We start from the raw sequence: 16500 nt of genomic DNA on the forward strand, positions 1-16500 counted from the left end.
AGACTCCATTAGAGAACAGCAGCTGGAACTTTTTAAGCTTTACATATTTTTCTTCCCAAGCCTCCACCTCCCCTCCTTGCTCCTCATTCAGTTGATTAAAAGCGATCAGGGCTGCTCTGATTTATCAACTCAATCCTTCACTCTAAGCAATTGAGAAAGCTGGTGCTTCCAGCCGTCCAACCTCAGCTTTAGAGATCAAGCTCAGCCGTCTCTGTTTACCTCTTAGTCCGAACGAACTCTTGCCATAACAACTCTTGCAGGTACCTTGGACTTTTCCTTGTGCGCCAGTAAGTGGAGATTGATTCCTTTGTTTGTTGCCTCGGGTGTGACTCTGGTAGCTGGTTTTGTAACCACCCAGGAGTTCTGCGCTGGCCACAAAAGCTGGATTTATTTTTTTTTTTATAAGCTGCCTTGTGTCCCTGGAGCGTTGCAGTGTGGATTCAGTGAGCCAAAGGATCTGACTCAGCAAATGGGTTTTGATTTTTAAACCCACAGACAGCAGTCCCCCTACTCAGTAGTTTTGGGATAGCCATGTGGGATACTGGCTGGGCTAAGAGCTCCTTGGGTTTCAAGGGAAGCTGGCATTACAGCTCATGCATTGAAAGTTGGGACTGACTTCCCATCTTGGACTAAAAGGACCCAGACTTACCGATCTGAAAATGGGAAGGAAGATACTCTTGGATGTTTATCTCAGGTGTTTACTGATGAGAAGGGTGAGGAAGGCTCTAGCTGTCACAGCAGTATGAACTAAGAAAAAACACATTTACACCAGTGGTATTACATTGACATGCAGGTATCGGGAAGCCACTGAATGACTTCTCAGGAGAAGGAAACCGTTTCAGGAGAAGATGGTCTTTTCATGTACTGCCACACTGATAGCTTAGAAAATGGTATTTTCTACCATTTGCATAATGCCTGAAATTTTTCAGAAAGTACTTTCAAAATAAATCTCAGTAACTAAAGTAATTAACTGTGATTATTTGGTTAAAACATCCATAGTCCATTTATTTACCCATCTTTGTAATTATGCATTTCAGCTTTGATGCGAGCAAGGGCAAGGTGCAATGATGACAGGCAGGACCATCATATCAGAGCAATAGAAACATCTTCTTAAGATCAGTTCAGCTCAGCTCTGAACTGGTGCCTGACAATCCCAAATCAAAGGTATGCAGTTTCTGAATGCCCCCTATCATAACACAATTGCAACACAAGTCACAACTGCATTGGGCAGACTTTCCTAAACAATGTGGTGATTGAACTTTTAAAAATATCAGTCATTTGGAGAAAGTATCAGGTGTCCTTACATTTGGTAAATGGATTAATTGTAAATAATAAATACTTGGAAATTGATAGATACTTTCAGTTTCATCACAAAAATGTCATGAAGTAGAACTGGATATTTCAGCGATTTTAACCTAGCCTTGGGCACAGGAGAGTCCAATTCTGATCATTTGCAGGATAAGCAATCAAGTTCAGGGTAAGGAGACTTTAGCCAAGGTGTTACTCTGGATTTATACCTCTGCAGATAGAATCAGATGCTATCTCCTAGTCTATGCATCCTCTGAGAATAGAATTAATTTTGAATTCTTGTATCATCTGCTTGCTTGTGCACTTATTTGCTAACTGTCTGACTGAGTGAGATATTCTGGGTCAGTATGATTTAGGCATCCTTTATTACACAGTTTCCAATTCAGTACATTTTTTAATCAAGACTAAATTGAAGTCAGGTTCCAGGTACATATAAATATAAAATATATTTAGTGAACACATTGCAAATCCCCTAGTCTAATTTTGAATGTAACTATAATAGAATAAGAAATATGAAGGTTCCTTTATTTTATAGAGAAGTGTTAAAATATTGCCGCATCTTAAAGGCAAGTTAAAACCTATTTTCATATTTTTAAAATCACATTAGCTAAAAGCTTGTTAAGGAATAAATAGTCCAGAGGATAATTGAGACTTAGCTGGCTTAAGCATTAATGAATCAAAATCAGATGCCAGATCATTAATTAATTCTACACATTATAATGTTGCCATTACTGGCAAATACTATGAGAACTAATACCAAGGAGAAAATTAAACTGCATAGTTTCCCTTCTTACTACAAAGAAGTTTCTTTGGCAAAAACAAAACTGCAGTAGGTTGGGGTTCTTTTGTTATTTCATATATTGTCAGTTTTTAAAAAACTTGTGAATTACTGTTAATTTTTTTTTTTAAATCAATTTCTTTAACATGCTATTTATAGAGTCTGCCTATCACAGACTATAAGGATATTTCCATCAGTGCTGTAACTTACAGAAACTAAAATGTAGCAGAAGTGACAGAAAAGTCAATTCAACACTTCTGAAGCCTCACAAAACTTCACGCCCCTTCAAATCAGCCTCTTTGGTAAAAGACTTAATAATAGATGGGTCTTGCAATGCTGCCCGAAGTGCCAGTATCTCAGGCTCTGTCAGACCAATGCAGAAAAGGAATTAGATGAGAAGTGAGAGAGCAAAAGAGAAGGTCAGCTGGATGGTTCTAGCCACCACTTCTCATCCCACAAGAAGAGGAAGCTTCAATGTATTGAAATGGTGGTAGGCTTAAACCATTCTTCTGCAGAGTGCAGAACCAAGCTGGGGAATGGGCAGTGATGGAATACCACTGAACCTTATGAAGAATAAAACACTAAACAGCAATGAAGTGATATAATGTGAGCTAATATAATGATGCAACAGAATATCAGCCTAGTCAGAATAAAACTTTAGGGCCAAAATGACAGAGCACCATTATCTGAAAACTCACAGTATTGGAACTCTTTGTCTGGTGTGGTGTATCTTTTTCTCTTTTCCTGTTATGTGACAGATGCCAATATTATCTTGGATCTAGAACATGAAGGTGGTCTAAAACATACCCAAAGTGCTTTAATTAATCCTGGAGAACAATCAAAAGCAAATGTACCGCAGTACTAGTGAAATAGTTTGCTCACTTAAGCATCACTAAGTAAGTGGGTAGATGCACTCTTCTCTGAGATTAAATTGTCCTGAAGGATCCAGCATAGACTGTCAAGTCTGATGCCCATAAGAGTGATCTGTGCCTGTAAGAAAAAGCTGTAGAAGAATGTCCCATTTTTTTTCTCCATATCGATTGCTATTTTCATTCAATTTTCTTCCTCTTTTTAATTGAAAAGAAGTCTGGGTGGATTATTTCCAGGTAAAACAGTAAGATAACCTGAAATAAAAATATTCTTGCAGTTTCCCAAGGTGGATCGCAGCACAGTTTCCACAGTAGGAATCTGAGACTCATGAATCTTGTTACCATAAGCTACATTTCAGCTGCAGAATAATAAGCCGGCACCTTTTTTCAGCCCTCAGTGTCTGCCCACCATTAATGACAGCCAAATCTTTGCCAAATCAAATCTATCATGTAGATCAGAGGGTGCTAGCACCATAGTGACTGTTTTTTCTGATATCTATGCTGAATTCTTGGTAATTTTCTACCCTTTGGGTCCTTTGAACTACCTAAAGATGTTAACCTTTGCCATGCAATAAAAATTAAACTGTCAATAGGCAACACTTTGGATAATAATGTATTCTAATATAACGACATTATCTGTCCCTCTACTGAATTCATGGCCCTTTTCCATGTTTGGAGACAACAGATAATACTAAAGCTGATTTATTACAACTTTTGACCTTCTGGCAAAATTACGGTATCTAATAATAGACCAGTAATTACAATTTTTCCCCCAAAGTCGCTGTCTTGAACGCAAGTCCAGAAGAAATTGAGAGCAGCCAACAATGGATGCCTATGAAATGTGCATGAGAACAGGACAAGCCACATACTGATGCTCCCTCCAAGGATTTTTCCAGATTGCAGCTACTTGCATTGCACCAAATTCTTGTGGTGAAAAAAAAAGATTTTTTCTTCTGTGAATTTGTCCAGTCTTTCTTTTTGTTAAGATATACAGCCAATATGGGTCACTCTTCTAGTTTTAGTCTCTCCAGCTACGCAGCTAGATTGGTGGAAAGATGATGGGCTTTTTTTGTAATGAGTAACGACTGAGAGGTGGAAAGGACTCTTTTTACATGGTTGGATGGCCAAGTTCATGGTGAAATAGCTGCTATAATTCTGCTGGGATTTCATATTATCATTAATGATTTGCTAGGGCACTTGAAGCCTGCAATGCTATCCCTTAAAAGGATTTGAAATCTAAACACATTTAAAAAGCTCTGCATTTGCGCTGCGTGGCTTATGTTCCTATTTTCTGACACTACAGCCCTAATTCTTTTGACACTCCGAAATCTGTCACTGTTGGAAATTATTAATGCCACCATCAACAAGGAAAACTACAAACCCAGGAACTTTTACAACAGTGGTGTGAAAGCACAGTATTCAGCTGCTGTAGAAACATCTTTGGCATGAAACTGCCTTGTTCTGTAGCTTGTTTTCATGCTTTTCCACTCGTAGAGGTTAATTAGTTGCAGTAATTAATAGTTAGACCGAATTTATGCAGGCTAAGAGAAACTTTGTTCCAGATGGATGCTGCCACGTAAAGAGGGGCAGTTGGTAATGTCTTTTTACTTTACCAAAGGGCATCCAGTGGAAGATTGCAGTTTGGGGCGAAGGAAACAAAACCACCATTCATCTGTGCAGTGAGATATCTCGTGACAAATATCTTACTCTAACTGGTAAGTGACACCAAAATAGATGCTGTTTTTAATATCAATTTGTTACATCTTACAAGGTTTCAGCCAATTTATTGAGATAATTTGTATAGAATTGATTTTTGTATATACTTTTATCAGATAGGCAAGCACTCACCAATGCTTAATACACAATGGTCCTATCACAGAGTGCCGTATAATCAACAGCCACCCAAAGATTGGATGGCCCGGAAAAAGCATTAGATGGGGCACAATTCTTCTAAAAAGTAGTTGTGCCAATGTTTAGTGTCCTAAACAGAATCAGTAATTCCCCTGTGCATGTCCCTTTTTTGTCTTGGATTGTATCACCTTGGATGCTATCATCACTGAATGAAAGCAACTGTATGCTAGTTGAATTAAGTTCCTATAATTAAGATAATTGTAGTGATGTAAAAGGGGAAACTTTCTATGCGGCCCTGTTGTCACCAGGTCCCGAGGCTGTATCTCATGTCTTTGATGGAGAGGCTGTGGTCTATCATGTGGTAAATTTGCCACAGCTCTGGTACTTTAGATGCTTCTGGTTTTAAACCTAGTGTCCCCAATCCACTCCCACTGTGTCATTTTGGAATTACAAGCTCATTGGCATACATCTTCCATAACCTAGCATGGACTCTTCCTGCTATGCTGTCGTTTACACCAAGAGATGTCAATGAGAAAGAAGAAAGGCACCACAATATACTCAATGAGCATTTTAGATTAACGTTTTGGGGAATAATACAAATTGTAGTAGATGCAAGGAGATTTGTTGGGTCCTTTTTCTTGTTTGTTTATTTTTAAATGAGGCTGTCCTAGAAGATGGGAGACAATGAGGAAAATTCTGCCCTTAGGAAAGTTAATGGGAAACAATCCTGCAGTTGCAACAGGGATAGGATTTTCTGATTGTGTGTTATTCCATTTCCATCCTTCCCCCTCTCCCTCCTCTCCAGCACACGCACGGTAGACAAAGAACAGTGCCTCTCCTATTTCAGCTGTCATTTCAAAGGAAGAAGACTGACTTAATTCCCTATCACCAGGTCACTTAATTGCTTGGCGGTCATAAAGGAGAACAATTTTTATTGTTCAATTTAATTAGACAGCTTCTAGAATAAAATAATTTGAATTTTCTCATAACACAATCTTTCTCTTGGAAAAAGGATAAAAGCTTATTTCAATGGGAAATCATGGCTTGAGTCACATCTGGAAAAAACCTAGCACCTCAAGTCACTGAAATAAAACTTCTTTGTGTAGACAAATGCAAAACCTGTCCTGGTTTCTATAAGAACTGAGAGTGTTATTAAGTATTTTTTGGCAATGTTGGTTTTTGGAAAAGAGGTTAAGCTACTAGCTAGGGAGTGTAAAGAAAGCCTGAGAAAACTGAAAAATAGATAACGTTAACTGATTATGGCTAAGGATGAAAGCTGTCTTGAGGATTTAAAATTTCTTTAGGGTGCTGCAGAACCTCACAGCTTCAACAGACACTGTAGCCACCATATAGCAAAAAAGTTCTGACATTTAAAAAAATCTTTTCCAGGGGTCAAAATATCTGACCTATTTACAGAAAAGGAGCAGACTGAGAGCTTGCTTGTACTGGAGCAGAAGGATGCCAACCTCAGCAGAGTTTACTTTTTTCTTGAGAGCACACCAAAACCCCCTGAAGTTCACCAGGAATTTTGTAGCACCTGTCTGGCAAAAGCAATCTGCTGGTCATCTGACTTTTTGTGTGGGTCTGTGAGTGATGACTAAAAGAGACAAGGGAAGGTAGATGGGAAAGGCACTGAAAGGGGATGCTTTTTTACTTCAGGAAGTTTACAAAATCAGTGATTTCTGGGGGGAGCACAAAGCCACAAGCCCAGTCAAGAGATTCTACACTTTACCAAAGTAATTTTTTTCTCAAAAGCTCTTCTGCAGAATCAAAATGTATTAATTTTTTCACAGGTTATGGAACTGAAGGGGTGAAGTTTTCTACCTTGTCTAAGGCTAGCAGTTTGTCTAATGTATCCTCTGAAGCAGTAATGCTTTTTAATTTTATTTTTTAAAATATTCTGCTAAACCAGCAAAAGTAACCTAATCCAACTCAATCACAGAGCACACTTGTTCTGGTATAAAACGTCTTCTGTTTGTTTGGAAAGTAATTTAAGTTGTCCAGAGAAGAACCACTGGAATGAGAGCATGAACTCCTCTCCAGGTGTTCTGTTCTGGTTTTAATAATGTAACTATAGGCCAGTTTCCCAAGATACTAGACTGAAAAAGCCTGGTCAACTAGGACATGGAGCCTTCCTCTTTCCTCTTTTTTCCCTTTTTTCCCTTCCTGATTGCTTTCAGTAACCCATGGAGATGTGCCTCCTTTGAAGCCAGGCATTGCTGGTACAGTAACTGGAGTTAGGAAAATACACTGGCACAGATTCCATCTCTTTGCTCTTTTCCCCTCAGATTTGTTATCTTCCAAATTTCTTGCCCATCTTACTACTTGATAAAGTATAAAGGATGTTGCCGTACTTGAAAATGACCTGTTTTACTCTAAACCTGTATATAAACGGCTAATGTATGTCTAGATCTTCTGTGAGTTCATGCAGCTCTGAAGAGACCCAGTAAAGCGAGTGGAGCTACTCCAGCTCGCCCAGCTCTAGGTCTGAACCATATTTTCTCATTTGGTTCTTTAACCAGTCCCTTTTTCTTTCTGTTCCAACTTTTTTTCTCATCTACACTTATCGGTCTGGTGTTTTGAAATTTTATGCAGTCTGGTTTCATTTACTGTTAAAAATGCATCCCCAGTATCAGGCACATCATTTTCTAAGCTTCCATCATGCCAAGAGAGTTAGTAAAACATCAGTTTTTCACTTCAGTTCCCAACACATATGTTTTCAAGTAGCACTAGGGAAACATTTTTTAAAGGACAGACTCCAGAGATGTCTTCTAATATCATCAGCAATGATAATCAAAAGTTGGTTCTGCAGAAGCCTGTGGGATTATCAGTCTCTCAAAAGGAAATTCAGCAGCTTTTCTTGCAGTAACGTTTATTCTCCATCCTTGCATCTCAGGCTGTCTTTCACCTCAAGGTGGTGACACCCTGGATGACCCCATTTCCATATGCACTTCCTACTCGAGTTTCGGGAGGGACCCTTAATCCAGGGTAAAAGCCCTCCTGGGTTTCTATGGGAAGCACAACTCAAATGCTAATAACAGTTTATCATAGTTCCTAAGTGATACAATTATGCCTCATTTACAATTGCAAAACACCTCTGAGGAAGTTGAGGGCTTTTTTCCTTGTCTAATTTAGACGTAATTTCAGCTAGGCATGACATCAGTCTTAGGACCTAGACTTTGCCACAAAGGAACAAATTGTTAAAATTAAGATTTCTTGGCTAATTCTATTCAGACCCAGAGGTGATACAGCCTGTTTCTGTCCTGTGATTGGCAGCATACTGGATGTTTATGAATATCCAGATAATGATCATCATTTCTGCAAACCTTCCTGCTAGTGACCTCTTTGACAAGGAGGATAACATAGAGCACAAAGGGGCAGTGAGCTCCCCGTTAAAAAGTTCAACCAAGTACTCTCCAGAATTGATTTATCTGCAGCAATCTTATTATTTTGCACTCTGCCATTTCTCACTATTTCTATTCTTCTCTCCAAGTGTTCTATTTCCTTTGTTTTTCTTCTTCAGTTTCTCAGACGATGCCTTCAGGACTTGCTGTGCCCTCTCTCCCTCCCCACAGGATGGAAGAATTTTGGTACCACCTGAGCCACACCTCACTGTGGAGCCCAGTAGAGCCCCACAGACACACGGAAGAGGATTATGGGTCCTTTCCCACAAATCTAGAGACAGTCATTACCTGCCTTGGCTTGTGACTACCTCTTCACAAATAATCCCCGAGAGCGGTTTATTGACAATGCGAACATGCAACTCCATTGAATTTCTGTAGGGGCAAGAAAATAAGCCCTTGCTTGGCTATGAGGGCAGCAATATGGTGAAAAGCAACAGCAGCCATCCTCTGCAATGCCTCCTGGCCAGCCTTGCTCTCCTCAAACTTTTGGAAAAGGGCTTTGCAGTTGTCTCCAGCCCCTGCAAAAAATGTGGGGGAAGCGGGGGCCAGGGCCTGTGCCAGGGTGAGGGGTGCAGGGTGCAGCAGCAGGGGAGGCAGGCAGAGGGGATCTGACCACAGCCCAAGCTGTGACAGGAGAAATTGAAATGTAAATTCTGCACCCTGGCAATAAATTCCACAGCAGCCTAATTTTCCTAGGAATGACGCCTTGGGCAGAGCCTGTGTGGGCCAGAAAGGAAGGGGCTTTAAATTTTCTAGAACTCCCTAATCCGCTTTATCAGTCACTTCTCCCTAAACTGCTGCTGCTCCCTGAGAGATTTAAAGCCACAGTGGCTCCTTCAAGGCCGCTTCCTGATTATTATGTTTATTCTCATCCAGTCAAGACAGTGAAACATTAGCATGTGATTTACACTGCAGGACCAATCACAGATACCAGCACTCAATATTTGAAATTCAAGCAGTATCTACTTGCAACAAACTGGGCAGGATCAATTTGGAGATAAAAAGGAGGATTCTACCTTTTTAGAGAGGTGGTAGAGATCCATTGTCAAGGTCTGTCAGTCTTACAGCATATGCAGTGGCACTCACAAAGTATTAATACGTGTGCTTGTGCTAGGTTTAATTCCTTTCTTTTGTTTAAGGTTTTTTTTTCCCCCTTGCAACCATCTGCTTTTCCTCTCATGTTTCAAGTCTTTATATCTGTCTGTCAAGCAGGCAGTGGATTCAGGACAGGTTTTCATGCCAAGGCATTCCTTTACCTAATGAAAACAAGTGAATAAAACATAAGAGAAGTAGCTTTAAATTAAAAATAGAGAGGAAAAAACCCAAAGAAAACCAATATCTGAAGGAAAACATTTTTTTCCTAGGAAAATGCCTATTGAATAGATGAATTTCTATTTATTTCTTGTAATGTAAGTAGGCATCTATAATTATATCCTATTTAAATAAGGACGAGGACCATGTCTGGCAGAAAAGAAACATATACATATGTGAGGAGTCAAGACAATGCAGATAAACTTCTGATGGCATGACATATTCATGCAGAGTAGTCACTTTTCAAAACTAAAATTTCCTCCCAAAGGCCCCCAGTTTGTATTATTAATGACATTTTTCTTAGCCTGCATTACCATTTCCATTGGAGGGGAAAAAAGACAAAAAGTTTTCTCAGGTTTGAAAGGAAAAAGCAGTCTCTGAGCCACAAACATCAAATGCTTTTGCACAAGCCTTTGAATGGATTTCATCCACATGGTTTTGTAAATGAGTAGAGTGAGCATCCAGTCCTAGCCTGAGACACCCTGTGTTGAGGGACTTAGAGATGAGGTACAGCCAAATGGCCAACCTGGAGGGAAAAAAAAAGCATGGAAGAAGCATTTTCCAATGCTACACTGCAACAGCAGCCCCACATAACAGGGCTCCTTCCAGCCTCCAGAACACTGGTCCAGTTTCACAGTAGCTTTGGTGAAGTGAGTACATTTGGACCCTGATTTAAGTCACGAGTAACACTGACCACTCAGAGCTAACTTCAATCTATACTAAATCATTGTGAGGAGCCAGGCCGTTAGACTCGTTTCAATCTGTTCCTTCAGGTTTCTGCTGGCTGCATGGAGCCTTGGATGCCATAGCCTAACTCTCTGCCACCAACTAGCTGTCCCTCTTCTGTGTTTAATGTGAATATCCTGTAATTGGAGTGTCAAGCTTCTCACTGCCACCACTGAGGAGGAGGATATGGAGGAGGAACCAGAAGAAATCCGTCTTTGCCGTAATGAATGCATGCAGTTCAGACCAGATTGGGCTGTTCAGATGTTTTATTCCTCCTTTTCATCTCCTTTGTGGAGGCTCAAGCACTAGCAGAACACAGAGAACTCCTTTTAGGGCTTCAAACCCATCAAAGATCTGCCGGGTCCACAGTGCAGGAGACAGACAGGCAAGCTTTTTTTGACACATCTTTCTAATCTCTGTGCTGCTAGTGCTTTTTGCATATCTTGTTGGCTGTTGGCGTGGGGGCACATGGCAGAGACTCCCCCTGGAAGTGGGGGCTGGGGAGCCAGTCCAGGCTGCTCTGCTGCTTTGGTGAGGCAAGCACCTGCCTCGGAAGGGATGACAAATAGCTGATTTTGCTGCAGTCTCTGGTGCCTGATTGTACAAGGTGGCACAAACATAGATGCAGTGCCTACACTGAGGCAAGGAAAGCACAAGCAGGTGTTTGCTGTGATGCTGTTAACTCATTTACGCAGCAGTTTTTAGGGGCCTGGGCAGGAGCTGTCACTGGCTGTACTCCATATGGCCTCTAGCATTTTCCGCCTGTTTCACCGGTGCAGAGAAGATCTATAGCACCCAAAGGCCCTCAAGTCGCTGCTAGCAACCATTAGGGTCCTTAAAGGAGCAACAAGGCGGGTCCATAGTGCAGAAGGAGCCCTTGTTGCAGCTTTCTGTGTGAGCTGTCTGGAGAGGAGTGTGAGGTCTATCAGCTCGGAGCGCTGAAGGAACACATCCATCCCGCTGCTGCTACCCTGCGGTTGCATTGGTGAGGCACTGATCTGACACTGCCCTGGCCTGTCTTGGTGGCATTGTGTGTGCCCATGTGCTCTGTTTTGTTTGTTTCTGTCCAGATGGATGGAAATCAAAGCTTTTGTTGTCGCCTTATTCTCTTCACCTCAATCTGAAAAGATACCTGTACTTACAGCTGCCTGTGCCTTTGCAAGCCACCCTCCCCATGATGGATACCATCTACTCACTGGCAAGCAACAGGAGATTTTAGTGTTGTTTTGTTGTCTTACTTAAAGATCTGAAAGTGGATAAATCACACATGTGTCCCGCTGCTAAAGCTATCAATCAGATGTATAAAGATTGGACACTCACAGAGATGTGGAGAAATCTGCATCTGTTTTGTAGGACCATACTTTCTTCTTCTTAAATGCAAGATTTACAATTTTTTCTGGTAGTATCTAGTATTGCTGAAGTCAAAATTAATACTTAGAATGCCATCAAGTTATGTTTACTGTTTTCCTGCTGTTGTTCTGTCAGGCCTTTAGAACTTAGTGAATATCCTCTCACCACTGATTACATGGAATTTCCTACAGCTATTTAAACTAATCAGAGTTTTACAAATAAAAAGCAATCTCAAGAACAGACCATAGTTACCTTGGAGAGATATTCCAGACCTAGCTGGAAAAATACAGGAGTCATTTGTAGTCAGAAATATGAGTTAAGACTAGAACATTTGATTTTTATTTTTTTTTAAAATACTTTAACTAAGTAAGTTTCCCCCAGGCTTGAACAAATCATCACTAAATCCGCATATCAATAGAGAACAGGAAACTGGACTGGATAACTCTTATGCAGGCTGGGATACTTTACATCTCCTTTTCATCTATTCACTCTTTAAGAGTGTTGCCCAGTAATCTTAGAATTCGTGCATCGGGGTCCAAAAATAGCTTAGGAAAGAGTAGTAGATTAAAAAAACAGTACTTCCCTGGAATGCAAGATTTAAAAAATACATTCCATAAAAATTATTCTCTGTAGATGCTACAGAACATATTAAGTTATTGGTGTCTAGGTCAAAAACAAACCATGGAAAGAGTGCCTTTATCTGCTACTTGGACAAGCTTTTTGCATTTAGCCAGTATGCGTAAATTATTTTGTATATTGCTTAATTGCTGAAGGTTTGTTACATAATCATTTTACAGTTTGACTCTCTATTCTATGGTAAGAAATTCCTTAAGTAAAGACCTAAGTGAAGATGTCTTTCTGATTTCTACAGGATTCTGAACTGAAATAGGTATCACTGGCATTCCTGACCACAGCAAGCCTGAGAAAATAGCCATCAATAGCCTTGGCCTTGTGCAGCTGACCCTGTTTGAGCTGTGATTACTTCTCCAGAATTCACCCACATTGTATTGGCAACCAGCATGAAGTATGAGCCCAGTCTGTCCTGAAGACTAATAACTTAGCCACGAAAATTGGCTTCACGTGCCGTGTTAATCGAGTCTCTCATGAAGTTAAGAACGAGCAGTTATTTCCACAGGGAGTCAGAAAACTAATACAGCCCTGGAATGCACACCAGGATTGCCTTTGCACTTAGTTGCCTACCTACGTGCTAGACACAAGATGGTAACAGTACCAAAATTTTTGTTTTGACTTGACTTCTTCATCCATGGGGAATAATGATGCTGCATCGGTGATGAAAGGCACTGCAGTCCTTTCATGAGATGACAATGGGCTGGAAAGCACCGTGGTGCTCCACCTTTACTTTGAGCCACGCTGTGTCTCCACATATCCTACCTCATTAGCGTCCAAACTCTGCCACTGGAGGAGGCGTCGTTGTGGGATTAAAACCCAGTGGGCAGGGTTTGTACCAACAGCCTTCTCAAGAGATGGTAAAAGCCACAATAAGTAAGTCAGGGAACATGCATGATAATATTCAGAATTTATTTCCGTATTTATTAGGAGTGTTCTGTTTACTGAAGTCCAGCCGCTGTTCATTCCTCCCTCAACAGCCCTATCTCTTCTCGCTGCCTTCTGACCCCTCTGCATTTGGTTGTTTAGACTCCTACAGATGGCGAGAGAAGAAATGGAGAGTGCTTGCAGGATCTGCTGGGTGAATGGTGAATCCCAAGGAAACTGTTTATTCAGAAATATTTCAGGCTGTTTTCAGGAGCTAAGAGAATACTGATTTCTGATTGTGCTTACCTCTTAAAGGGGATCACACAAATCTGTGTGGTAACTTTTCATTTGAATGGCTCCTGAAAGAAATCTGTTTGGGGAATTGCCTTTCCATACTTGTGTAAAAATCCTTTTGTGCCATTAAGATGCTTTGCAAAGAGAAGCAAGATCTAGAGGCTTGTTGAGGCACAGTTTTTGCTACCCAGTAGACTTAGTCTCATTAAAATGGACCTCATCTCCTCACTGCTCCTGCACACACTGTCAGTTTATCACAGATCATCTGACATCTCCAAAATGGAAAGCATGACGTAAAGCTGGAAAAAGAGCTTGAGAAGGAAAAAAGTCAAAATAAAAATTGCAGAGACTTTGGGGTAACAAGGAGCAGGAAAAGATGTCTGTATCCAAACTTGTCAAGTCTTCAGGGTACCTATATGCCACCCAGAGGGAAAAATAAGTGTTCACGCCTGTGTACCACTCTCTGCCCCTGGCCAGCTCTGCAAGGAGAAGTGCATACTCCTGGAGCCGTGCAGGAATAACCTTCTTAGGAAAACCCTGCCAAAACCCCCCTTGCAGGAATACCTGTCTTCCCCCCACCTCAGCTCAGAGCATGGCCACAGCCATGAGAGGCTGCAGCTGGCAGAGGCCACCTGCCCACTGTCCTGCCCAGACCCCTTGCCCACAGAGAGAAGGCCAGCTCAGCTCTTTCAGGCGGTTCTCAAGGGATGCAGTCCTGAGCGTTGGTTTACCCTTGAGTTTTGGGCTGGGAAACAGCAGAAGCGCTTGGGTGAAGAAGACAAAATAGTCCCCCTGAGACCTCCTCTGCGCCAATGAGAAGTGCAAATCCTGCGCTCTGCCTGACAAAAGACCACAACCAGAAACCTGCCAGGAGACAGAGGGGACACTGAGAAAGCCCTGGATGCAGAGTGCTCTGGCTGTAGGAGAGAGAGGGGTGGGGCGGAGGCAAAGCTCCTTGCTACCAGGGAAATGTCCCTCACACTGGCTGGGAGATGACAGCTGCTAGCAAAGAGCAGCTGCTGACTTCTCTCCCAAAGCTGCATTGCCTCAACTGGATTTCCACAGCACTCAAGTGGGCTTGGCAAAGGGAGACTTTGGTGGATGGGCAAGGACGGACACATGCTGCAGCTCCTGGAGCTGGGAGCTCCCAGCTTCCAAGGTGGCCTCGCTTGGGTGGACACTCCCTCCATTCCCTAGAATGGAAATGGCTCCAGAAGGAGCTTGCTGTGGGAGGTGTAATTTCTCCTGCTGGTTTCCACATGACAGCAGTAAATTCTCTTAATGCTCCTTAAGCTGTATTTTCCACGGTCAGTTTTCCTAGGAGACTATTTTTGCATGCATTTCCTTGTTGCCTGGACAAGACCAAGACAGATTTGAATCCAGACCATTGCAATAACTCAGCTCCACATAACAAGCCAGGTTCAGCAGGGGTGGGGAAAACAAACAGTCTGGGGATTGACGGGAAGAAAGATTTAAACAGTGAAGTAGAGCATCGTACTCTGGGGCTTCAATGGGGTTTCAGCAAAGCAGGGGGAGAGGCTGTGGCACAAAGCAGAGTTTTTCTATATGTATGTGTGTATGTATAGATGAATGTACATTTAACATTTAGATTAAACCCCACCACCCTTATTCAATGTGTAAAATGCACAGATGTATAACTGGAACCCAAGACTTTACCTCTGACCGTCCCTCTGCTCTCTCAGGTACCTTTGTCCCAGGCAGTCCCACTGGAAAAACAAACAAAAAGGCGAACCACCCCAAGCCAGCATCAGCAGTACAGAAACAGCAAGGCTTTCTTACAAACTGCCATTCAAGGGCCCTGTAATTGAATGCACGGGGCTGCGCTGTGCGCTTCCCCGGGGAATTTGCCTCTCCCGCTCCCTCCCGCAGCAGACTGGCACCGGCAGGGCAGCGTTCCGGCTGGAGCAGCCTGGCCCTGCCCGCAGCGGCACCGTGCGCTGCCTTCGCCGACAAAGCGTCGGCACAAGGAGCTGAGGAGCATCTTAACCGGGAAAAACGAGCCACGGCTGGAGGATGAACGCTGAGCTGACAAAATCCAGAGGCGATCCCACGCCTGGAGGTGTTGCCTTTGCTGTTTCCTGCATTTGCAGGTGATACCAGTTAATGTGTTAAAATGGCTAATGTGTCATTAAAGGAAAAAGGGATTGAAATGAAGGATTCTGGATGGGGGAGGCAAGCCCCTTAAATTCCCTGCTGTAAATGCTGGTTTTTGAGAATGAGCCACTGCCACCAGGTACTTTGGAGGAAAAGCCTAGGTAATAATTGGAGAAAATGGCATGGCACAAAACTCTCAAGTGCTTGGCCTGAAGGATGCGTGTCCATTAGAGGAAATAAGAAAGTCAAAACAGACACTGTGTAATTTCTCTGTACTTGCATTAACCATTTCCCAAGCACTAGCAGTGTGGTTCACCGTAGTATAATAAAGAACTTTATTCCACACTATCACAGCTAAGTATCCTCATCAGATGGAACATCACAGTGGCTAGAATTCACTTTTCCATTAAGGAGATCGTGCATCTTGCTAAGACATTAGTCTATAGCTCAGCAATGTTTTGATTTTTTTAAGAGGGCAGAGCTTGGTTATAAACATTCACCCTCCCAGCCCCAGAGGAACTTTTAATTTAGTAAAAAACAGAAAACTTTTAATTTCTGCTATTTGGCAACTACCTTGGTAAAATATTTTGTCTAAATTACAGGGTTAATCCAGTGGATTCAGTGCACAAAAATTGTTCCTTTCTAGGCACCAGAACTGATTTCTTTGTGAGGCTTTATTGCGTTAACTCTTTGGGAGCCCTAAAATCAGCAGAGGTGTTAAGGTATGGGTCTGCTTTTTTTGACCTGGAGCACTGCCTGAAAGTTGGACAAATTAAAATCTGAACTGGACTCTTTTGAGAGGTGTAGGGGAATAGGAGAAGCAACATTGAATACAAGGAAATTTGGATTAGATACTTGATTTTTTTTTTTTTTTCCCCCACAGGAAGGGAAGTCAAATCATAGGATCAAGAGCCCACAGAACCTGTGATCTCCATCCTCAGCAGTATAAGGATTCCATATGGACAAGGCTCAGCACAGTCTCGCTTAACTGGTGCTGCTT

General features: G+C 41.9%; 1 protein-coding gene and 1 long non-coding RNA gene across 3 annotated transcripts in view; one reads left to right on the top strand and one right to left on the bottom strand.

Moving 5' to 3' along the window:
- Positions 1–16500, bottom strand: part of CXXC4 (CXXC finger protein 4) — a 163974-nt gene that overhangs the window by 48724 nt on the left and 98750 nt on the right. The window lies entirely within an intron of this gene.
- Positions 158–14552, top strand: LOC120752768 (uncharacterized). Of its 2 annotated transcripts, none has more exons than XR_005700807.2 (5): positions 158–287; positions 1038–1164; positions 3734–3885; positions 4574–4670; positions 12469–14552. It is a non-coding gene; the product is annotated as an uncharacterized LOC120752768 (long non-coding RNA). The 2 variants fall into 2 exon arrangements; XR_005700806.2 differs by lacking the exon at positions 12469–14552 and adding an exon at positions 8330–9190.

This window comes from Hirundo rustica, chromosome 5, assembly GCF_015227805.2.
Source record: "Hirundo rustica isolate bHirRus1 chromosome 5, bHirRus1.pri.v3, whole genome shotgun sequence".
In the NCBI taxonomy this organism is placed as follows: domain Eukaryota; kingdom Metazoa; phylum Chordata; class Aves; order Passeriformes; family Hirundinidae; genus Hirundo; species Hirundo rustica.